The sequence below is a fragment of the Neophocaena asiaeorientalis genome, unplaced genomic scaffold (assembly GCF_003031525.2).
Source record: "Neophocaena asiaeorientalis asiaeorientalis breed wild unplaced genomic scaffold, Neophocaena_asiaeorientalis_V1.1 scaffold204, whole genome shotgun sequence".
NCBI classification, from domain to species: domain Eukaryota; kingdom Metazoa; phylum Chordata; class Mammalia; order Artiodactyla; family Phocoenidae; genus Neophocaena; species Neophocaena asiaeorientalis.
In genome coordinates this window covers 3,388,760-3,397,611 of record NW_020173922.1, presented here as the reverse complement: position 1 = coordinate 3,397,611, position 8,852 = coordinate 3,388,760, and the positions used below count along the sequence as shown (strand labels likewise).

The window sequence follows — 8,852 nt, the reverse complement described above, 5'->3', positions numbered from 1 at the left end:
CACAAGAGATGGGCCCAACATTCTACTACATCTGAAAGAGCTGAATTCAATCAAACTAATCTAGGTAGGGTTGGGGGGCGGGGTGGGCAGGAAAGAAGTCCATTTGCATTCTCTTTGAATAATAAGGGTATCTGTTGTAAAATGACTACAGAGACAGCTACTCCCTGACTTCAAGTCTCATCCCAGTGACACTGGTGACCCTGGGGAGGCACACGTGCTGAAGTCTTCCCTAGTATCTAGGACATGGTATGGGGTTGTAGCAAAGATATTTCTTTTATGGTGATTTGACCTAGGACTTGACTTCTGAGAAGCATAAAGCCTCTGCTCAGACAAACTGGGTAAAATGTTTGTTTCCCTGGGCTATGAAAGTCATCTTGCAAAGAAATAACTAAAAAAAATCTCACCTCAAGTAATAATTTTCCTGGCAGGCCTCACCTCCAGAAGTCTTAGAAATATACCAGTCACTTCTCATCCTGCCCAAACAGCTATCTGAAATGCTGTTTCTAACACATAGTTATATATTAAATTGTGACCTCTACATCTACTGGTAAAGCATTTGTAGGAAGAATGAAGAAAAAGTGATGTAATTTTAAAGTATTCTCTTAGTGACTCCCAAATGTAGAAATTCTATTTGTTACAAGATATTAAATCTGAAGTTACATTATCAGCCAGATAATTCTTTGTTGTGGGGAGGGCTGCCCTGTACATTGCAGGATGTTTAGCAGCATCCTTGACCCCTACCCGCTGGATGCCAATAGTACCTCCTGAGTTTTGACAACCAAAAATGTCTTCAGACTTGGCCATAAAAATTATCTCCAGTTGAGAACTATGTTTTAACCAAAGCACCAAGATATTACAGAAAAAATAAAAAAAAAAAAAAAAAAAAACTCTAACTAAAGTGAGTTCTGAAATGGACTATCCCTAGAAATGAGAGGATTTAGGCAAAATCAGGTAGATAACTAACTCTAAAAACTCACAAGTTATAAAAGGTCAGGTGAGAATTACTGAGGAGTATTTCTTTGGAGACTGTTGCTGGTATGCTGTGATTCTTACCACAGCCACTTGCCTGCCTCTTACCTCAAGCCTAGTGACAGGAACCTTCAGTGGAACTAGTCAGAGTACTTGTACTTGGGATGTGTCTCTTGCAGTTAAAGGGGCACAGAGGACTTGCGTCTGTCTCCTGCCTGAAAAATATAGAAGACAAGACAGGCTGGCAGCTGTTCTGGCAGCAGGGCAGAGGAATGCTGAAGCTGCCTGCACTGGGATTGGCCTATATTCCCAAGTTTCTTTGGGCAAGAAGTGGATGAGAGCTTCGTGTGGACCAGGTGTGGATAATATAGAGCTGCCGCTAGCCTAAACACCATCAGAAAAAAAGCTCTCCCTCGGCCAGACACTTCACTTCCGTCTGTTGGAAAATAATCTCACTAATTTAGTTTGGACAAAACACTTTACTGCCACCTGCTGGAATACTGTCAAAATAAATATACAAATCCACATGGGTGATGTGCATGGCAGGCACTCCCTAGGGTATGGAGTGCATAACCTTGCACAATGTGGGGTGGTCCCAGAGCCACTTACAAATGGGCCACTGTGAGAGCTACCTTAGATTCTATCTGACAGGTCCTTACTGAGAAAAACAGGTTTCAAGAGGTAAGAAGTTGGAGGTGGACCACCAGATTCTTAGGGACTGAAAGAGTAAAAAAACTGCCAGAATAAAATGCTTTTGCTCAGACCAACCAAGGTTACTATGGGTGAGAAACCACCAAAGAATGGGGATGGTGGTGGTTTCTGAAAACCTTAAAAGCATCCATCTGAAAAAAAGGCAGCTTTAAACATCTACCAGGCCGAGTGTGAAACCATCACATGGAAGTAAAAGTTACAAATTTTCCTGCTCCCCTTTCTTTTCCTCTCTCTCCACCCATTTGGCTCTGGTTGGTAAGCTGGGAGAAAACAAGAAAGACCAGGCATGATGCCTCTCCAGGACAAGCAGTTAGCCAACTGTCCCAAGCTGGTGAAGAGGGAAGTTTCACTCTTTCTGATTCAACAACCATAGGACTTTCTATTCCTAATAGAGACCACAGAATTCATGGAATCTATCTGAGTCAGGTACATGACACATTGGCTCCACTGTATAGGTTTAAAGGGATGAGGAAATTAAAAAATAAAGGTTTTTTGTTTTGTTTTTAAAATTATACCCCTGAATCCTGTATGTTGAACACTGGTTACATATTATAAAGCAGGATCTGGAAAAGATATCTTCCAAGGATATGTTTTTGAGTTTTACAGGGGAAAATGTTTGAATCCATTCATTTGTTGACAGCCCATACTTTGGGAGTAGGGCACATAAATGCAAGGGAGTCTCTGTCGTCTGGGTGCTTACAGTCTTGGGTTTCATACTCAGAGTAATGTAACTATTACTGTCAGTTACGTCAGCAAGAGCCTGTGTTGCATAGGCAGGGCAGGTTCAGAAGGGTTTTTACTCTAATGATTTCCTCTCATGATATTTTTACTCGCTTATGATTAAGCTTTAGAAGTGACATGTTGCCCCTGTTCTTCAAGCATGGAATCACAGGTAAAGCTTCCATTTAAGACGTTTAAAGAGAGGTGCAAGGCTAAATGCATAGGTTGCGTCTTGATTGGGCTGCTTTGAAACCACAGTCTGTCTGGTCCTCAATTTGGCAGATTCAGACACTTACATTTCACTTTATTCAGGCTTAATCAGGCTCTGAGAATTTAATTTGGGTAAAACAACTTTATAATTCAACCCAATGAACAGAAGCTGATTTATGAACCATGAAGTGAATTTACTGAGAAAAACTGTATTGCTAGTATAACTGGTACCAGTCATGTGCTTTGGACAATTGCTTCTTACTGCGTGTGTTGATTTAATTGAGAGCCCTTGAGCGATGGGAAGACTACCTGATAAGTGTGGAATCAGAGCATGGGTCTTTGTATGTTCTTAAATGATATCTAGAATTTAAGTTTACTAGGATATAAACTCACTGACAGGGATCTTATTTGCTGATATGTCCTAAGAGACTAGAACGTGGTAAGCGTTCAATAAGTATTTGTTGAGTGAGGGACTGAATCTGAACTAAGTTTTTTTAAACTGTTCTGATAATGGATGGGTATTGGTCCTGGTCATTAGAATCAGTAGCCCCTCTCCTAGACAGAATGCAAGCCCACAGTACATTCTTATTCAGATTCTGCTGGTTCTAGACTCTTAATGGACCCCATCCGTCTCTTATGACAGCATCAACTGGGCATGTGATACTTAAGTTACAGATGATTTATTTTACTCTCTCTGATGAAATTTGGGAGCCACCCTGACCTCTGTAACACATTTACAGATCATCTCATAAGGTGACTTTTCTTTTCTTTTCTTTCTTTCTTTTTTTTGGGGGGGGGTAAATTTTGTCCCAAGTTCTATAAGGGTTCTTGTCTTATATTTTCCGGGTTTCTGACTTCCAGCTCAGGCAGGTAGGGGACAACTGAACTGTGGTAGTTTATATTTTTACAGACACCCAGAGTTCTTTGTGCAGGTGTGGATCTATCTACCCTCCATCAAAGTCTAAAAGCAGAACACTGCGTTTTACTCAATGGAAGATCTCAAAGCCCTTAACAAACTAAAGCAAAAAACGAGATTGTATGAATATTCATACCTTTGTGAACGTGTGGGAGCTGCACGGTCGGTCTGGGTGGCTATGCAAGCAAGTACAGACACCCCAGGCTCAGAGAGCTCCTCATTCTTTCTGCCTTTCAGCTCTGCCTCTGAAATTCTGGTTTTGTATAGGAAGCTCTCTGTAAGCATATAGCCCGTTGACTTACATTTTCCCAGATGCTTTTGGCACCAGAGGCATCTATGTTCTCTCTAGAGTCTAGGTCTTGTCCTTAGGTGAAGTGGAAGGGTGGGGGCGGACAGGGTCCCCCATCTAACCTCCGTCGCTGAGAATGGGAACGTGACTCACCGCTTCAGTCTGCCCGGAGGTTTCTGTTAAGATCTCGGGCTCCTCACCTAGATAACGGCACCCGGGTTTTTCTGGCGTCCTGCAGGTGGTCATGCTCCCTCCGCAGAGACCAGGAGTGACCTCGGGCTGCCGGATTTGACCTTCATGACACCTACGTCCTCTCCCCACTTTCCTCTATCTTCTTTTCAACATCCCCAGACTGAGGACCCCCAGACACCTCCCTCAGGCCCGCGCCCTGCTTCTCACATCCTAACTCAGGGAACCAAATTTGGGGTGGGAGAAGCCCGGCGTCTCTAAAGTCGACGGACTCCAGGGCTGCGGCCGCGGGGCTTTGGGGGAGGCCCGCCCTAGCTACGCGCTCGCCCCGTCCCCGCCCGCGGGCCCGCCCCGCCCCTCCCACGTACGTCACGTCCGGCCCAGCCCCTGCCAGCCCTCCGCCCTCCGCCCTCCGCCCTCCGCTCTCCTCTCGCTCGCCGTTAAGGAGGCTCTGCGCCTCAGCTACAGCCTCCGTCTCCGCTCCCGCCCCATCCTCCGCGTCTCTGCCGCCGCCACCGCCGGGGGCATCCGGGGGTCGCCTAACGGGCTGGCCCTGCGCCACAGTCGTCGCTTCAGCCTCCCGCCAGTGGCGGCCACAAGAAGAAGCTCGCTGGCCGCGGAGCCACTTGGGGCCTCAGTTCTCGCCCTCTTTCAGTTGCCGCGGGTTCTGGAGAAGCGGCCGCGGCCGGGGAACTGGGCATCGAGGTTCCAACGGTAGGTGAACGGGCGGTACTGCGCATGCGCTGGTCCCTGTAGCCGCGGCCCTCCCCCTTCTGCCTCCCCCCACTCCGTGTCCCACCCGCGCCGGCTTCAAGGGCTTTGCACCTCGGGGTGCGGGGGATCCCGGGCAGTGCCGTTGCAGGTGCGGCATTCCATAGAGAGGGCCCCCTTTCTCCTAGAGCAAGAGAAGGTGAAGATGTGCCCCTGGCAGCCAGGGGGTGTGGCAGTCTTCGATTTTTCAGCCGCTGCAGTGCGCGTGAGCGGGTGTGCCTTCTCACCTAGCTCCCCCAAAGTAGAAAGCACAGCTCCCCACCCTTGTTTGCTAGCCTCCCCTGCACACCGGACCTGCGCCGCCTCCCTGCCCTTTTCCTTAAAGCTGGGCAGTGAAGTTGATGCAGAAAAAAAAAAGTGTGGTTTAATCTGGGCTTAACTGCGCCCCTTTTTAAGATCACGTGAGATGAGTGGTTGCTGACTTCCTTAGATCGTTCAGAGAATATAGCCAAAATTGGGCTGTTGGTGCACTGGGGACTTGTCTAGAATGCATTCTGCATAGGCCAGGCTAGAGAGGGTACAGCGCTGTTTCAGATGAGGCGCCTGGTTTCCGAGATAAGGTATTAGGAAATTGAATCAGTTGGCACACTTGCCCAGTGGGAAATTGGTAAACTTCAATTAAAAAATCAATTAAAAATCAAACTGACTTTTAGAAAGGCATTTCGTTCGGCTCCCCATTATAACGTCTAATCAATGAAAAAAGTACCTAAGATTGGGCACTTACCTTATTTTCAAGTTGATGATAATCTAAAAATGGCAACCGGAACCACAGTAATGCAGATTATGAACATTAAGTAGCTGAGATGCACTTACTTTTAAAAGTGGACATTAAAGGATGGTTTTGAATTATTGACTTTCTGGGTTAATGTGAGGCTGTGTCTTCAACTTTCCTTTTTGTAACCTTGCATGCAATACTTGTTGGCCTGGGTGTCTCTCAGGTACTGCATTTAGTAAGTGCGTACTAGCTGAATGGAATTGAATGAACTGGTTATTATTTGTATATCTATCGGGAGCTCCTTCTTACTTTCTTAATCTCTGCTGCTTTTAAAATTTGGGCAGTATTTTAAATAATTTAATTGTGTTACCAGTTAGGGATCTGGAACACATCTTAAATGCTTGGAAAGATGTAGAAAGGCTTATCAGTGTTACAAAATTCTTCCTTAGGTGAAGTAAATGTTACATTGTGTGTGTGTTTTTAACTGTATATGTAGTGTTTTATTTATTAATATGAGTGTATAGAATTCTGTTATTTTCTCTATCTTTAAAATTTGTATTTATTTAAAAAATTAATAGGCAACTTATTTTTATTTTTTGCCGTTCGCGGGCCTCTCACTGTTGTGGCCTCTCCCGTTGCGGAGCACAGGCTCCGGACGCGCAGGCTCAGAGGCCATGGCTCACGGGCCTAGCTGCTCCGCGGCATGTGGGATCTTCCCGGACCGGGGCACGAACCCGTGTCCCCCGCATCGGCAGGCAGACTCTCAACCACTGCACTACCAAGGAAGCCCTAGGCAATTTTTAGAGAAGTTTTAGGTTCACAAAAACATCAGGAAGTACAGAGTTACTACATATCTCCTCCCCCACTGCATGCAATTTCCCCTCTTTTTTATATCTTGTATTAGTATGAAGTGTGTTTTTATTAGAATGCCATTGTTTTAGGACAGAGAAAATGACTGAAATGGATATATTGTGACTTGTCAGTTTTTCCCCATCAATAAAATGACAGCTACTGTTATTATCATTTCTGAATAGCCTCAGTCTGTGCATGGCTCCCCTTTGTTGTACCCTGACTTTAGTATTGGGAAACATAATAGGATAAATTGTAGCTATACTTTGAAAAAAATTGTGATAAATATACATAACATAAAATTTACAATTTTAACCATTTTTAAGTGTACAGTTCAGTGGCATTAAGTACATTCACCGTGTTGTGCAACCGTTGCTACTGTCCATTTCCAGAACTTTTTCATCATCCCAAACAGAAACTCATAGACAGCAATTCCCCATTCCCTCTTCCTCCTAGCACGTGGTAACCTCTGTTCTACTTTCTGTTTCTATAATTTGCCTATTCTAAGTACCTCATATAGGTGGAATCATATAGCATTTGTCCTTTTGTGTTTGGCATATTTCGTTTAGTTCATTTTCAGGGTTCATTCATATTGTAGCGTGTATCAGAATTTCCTTCCTTTTTAAGATTGAGTAATGTATTCCATTGTGTGTATATACAACATTTAGTTTATCCGTTCATCTCTTGATGGATATTTGGATGTTTCCACATTTTGGCTTTTGTGAATAATGCTGCTATGAACTTTGGTGTACAGGTATCTGTTTGAGTCCTTGCTTTCGATTCTTTTGGGTACATACCTAGGAGTGGAATTGCTGGTAATTCTGTGTTTAACTTTTCGAGGAACATCTAAACTGTTTTCCAGGTCTGCTGCACCATTTTACATTTCCATTAGCAATGCACAAGGGTTCCAGTTTCTCTACATCTCCCCAACAATTGTTACTTCCCTTTGTTTGTTGGTTTGTTTGATAATAGGCATCCTAATGGGGGTGAACAGATATCTCATTGTGGTTTTGATTTGCATGTCCCTAAGAGTGATGCTGCACATCTTTCATTTGTGTATCTTCTTTGGAGAAATGTCTGTTTAAGCCCTTTGCTCAGTTTTTAAATTGGTTTTTGTTTCTTTGTTGTTGAATTACTTTCAAAAAAAAGTTGCTTTAAAAAGTTATTTTGTACGTGCATTAAATCTTTTATCTGAAAACCTTATTGGTTCTTAAAATGAATGCAATACTGAAATTTAAAAAATAGAAATTGGGGTAAATTCCCTGGCAGTTCAGTGGTTAGGACTCCGCACTTCCATTACAGGGGGTATGGGTTCGATCCCTGGTTGGGAACTACCCGCATGCCACTCAGTGCGGCTAAAAAAATTAAAATAAATAAATAAACAAACAAATAAATAAATAAATAGAAATTGAAAATTTCTGTTTTACACATAGGTAAACAACAGAGATTTTACATCTGAAAAAGGTTTCCAATTATTTAGTAAGTCACACTGTATTAAGCTCTCAATTAGGTATATATCAATACCGAGAACTTATTTCCATAACCTCAGCATTACAAAGGGGCACGCATTAAATGAAGATCCTATCCTCACCAATGAGTAAGATTAATGCTCCTGAACTTTCCTTTGTTTATAAAGTATTTTGTTAACATGGCTAGGAGCAGAGGAGGAGATTACTGGATGGAGAAAAAGGAAGTGTAATATGTACACATGAACTTGACCTGAATCAGTGTTCCCCAAGTGGCGCAGAAGGCCAATATGTGAGGAGGTTCACTTTGGGGCCTTATAGAAGAGCCAGTTTGATTGGACATGGAAATAATGAAGGATTTTTGGAATGGAATGTAATAAAGGCAGGTTTAATGCACCAAATCATACTCACATGAGATATTAATGGTAATGGCATTAAGAGTAACTCATTATCAGATTTATTTATTCATTCACTGGATATTTTTCTCCTTCTAAATGTCAGAGATACATGAAGGAGCAAAACCCAAGCAGTTACTTGGTGATGGTTGCATAACTGTAAATTTACTAGACATTAAATTATACACTTGAAAAGAGTGAATTTTATGATATGTAAATTATACCTTAATAAAGCTGCTTTAAAAAAAAACAAAACCCACCAGTGGACTTTAAGGAACTTATACTCTGTTGGGAGAAAGAAACTTTAAACAAACACAGAAAGGACTATATAATTAAACTTGTGATGAATGTTTTGGAGCCAAGGAATAACATGTCCTAAGAAAAATTGACAGGGGATATCATTAGGTTGGATGGGTTGGAGAAGGCCCCTCCAAGAATGGGACTTAAGTAAGAGCTGAAGATGAGTAGGAGGAAGTGAGGGGGAGAGTGTTTGAGGCAAATGAACCAGCATGTATGTATAAAAGTCTTAGGTTGAGGAAGATGCAGTGGCTTGACAAGATAATTTAATGAAATTTATTTTATTTCTACTAGAGAAGGAAATACCCTGAATCTTTTCAGACAGGTTTTTACCTAGTTTTAGTGTATATTTTCT

The 8,852-nt window shown here is 42.8% G+C and overlaps 1 protein-coding gene across 5 annotated transcripts in view; it reads left to right on the top strand.

Annotated features, from left to right (window-relative positions):
- The first annotated feature begins 4,413 nt into the window (after nucleotides 1-4,413).
- Nucleotides 4,414-8,852, top strand: part of FAM13B (family with sequence similarity 13 member B) — an 83,495-nt gene continuing 79,056 nt past the window's right edge. For all 5 annotated transcript variants that reach the window (XM_024752271.1, XM_024752269.1, XM_024752270.1 and 2 more), the window contains exon 1: nucleotides 4,414-4,718. The gene's annotated coding sequence lies outside the window, so the exon portion shown is untranslated. The remainder of the gene's footprint in view (nucleotides 4,719-8,852) is intronic.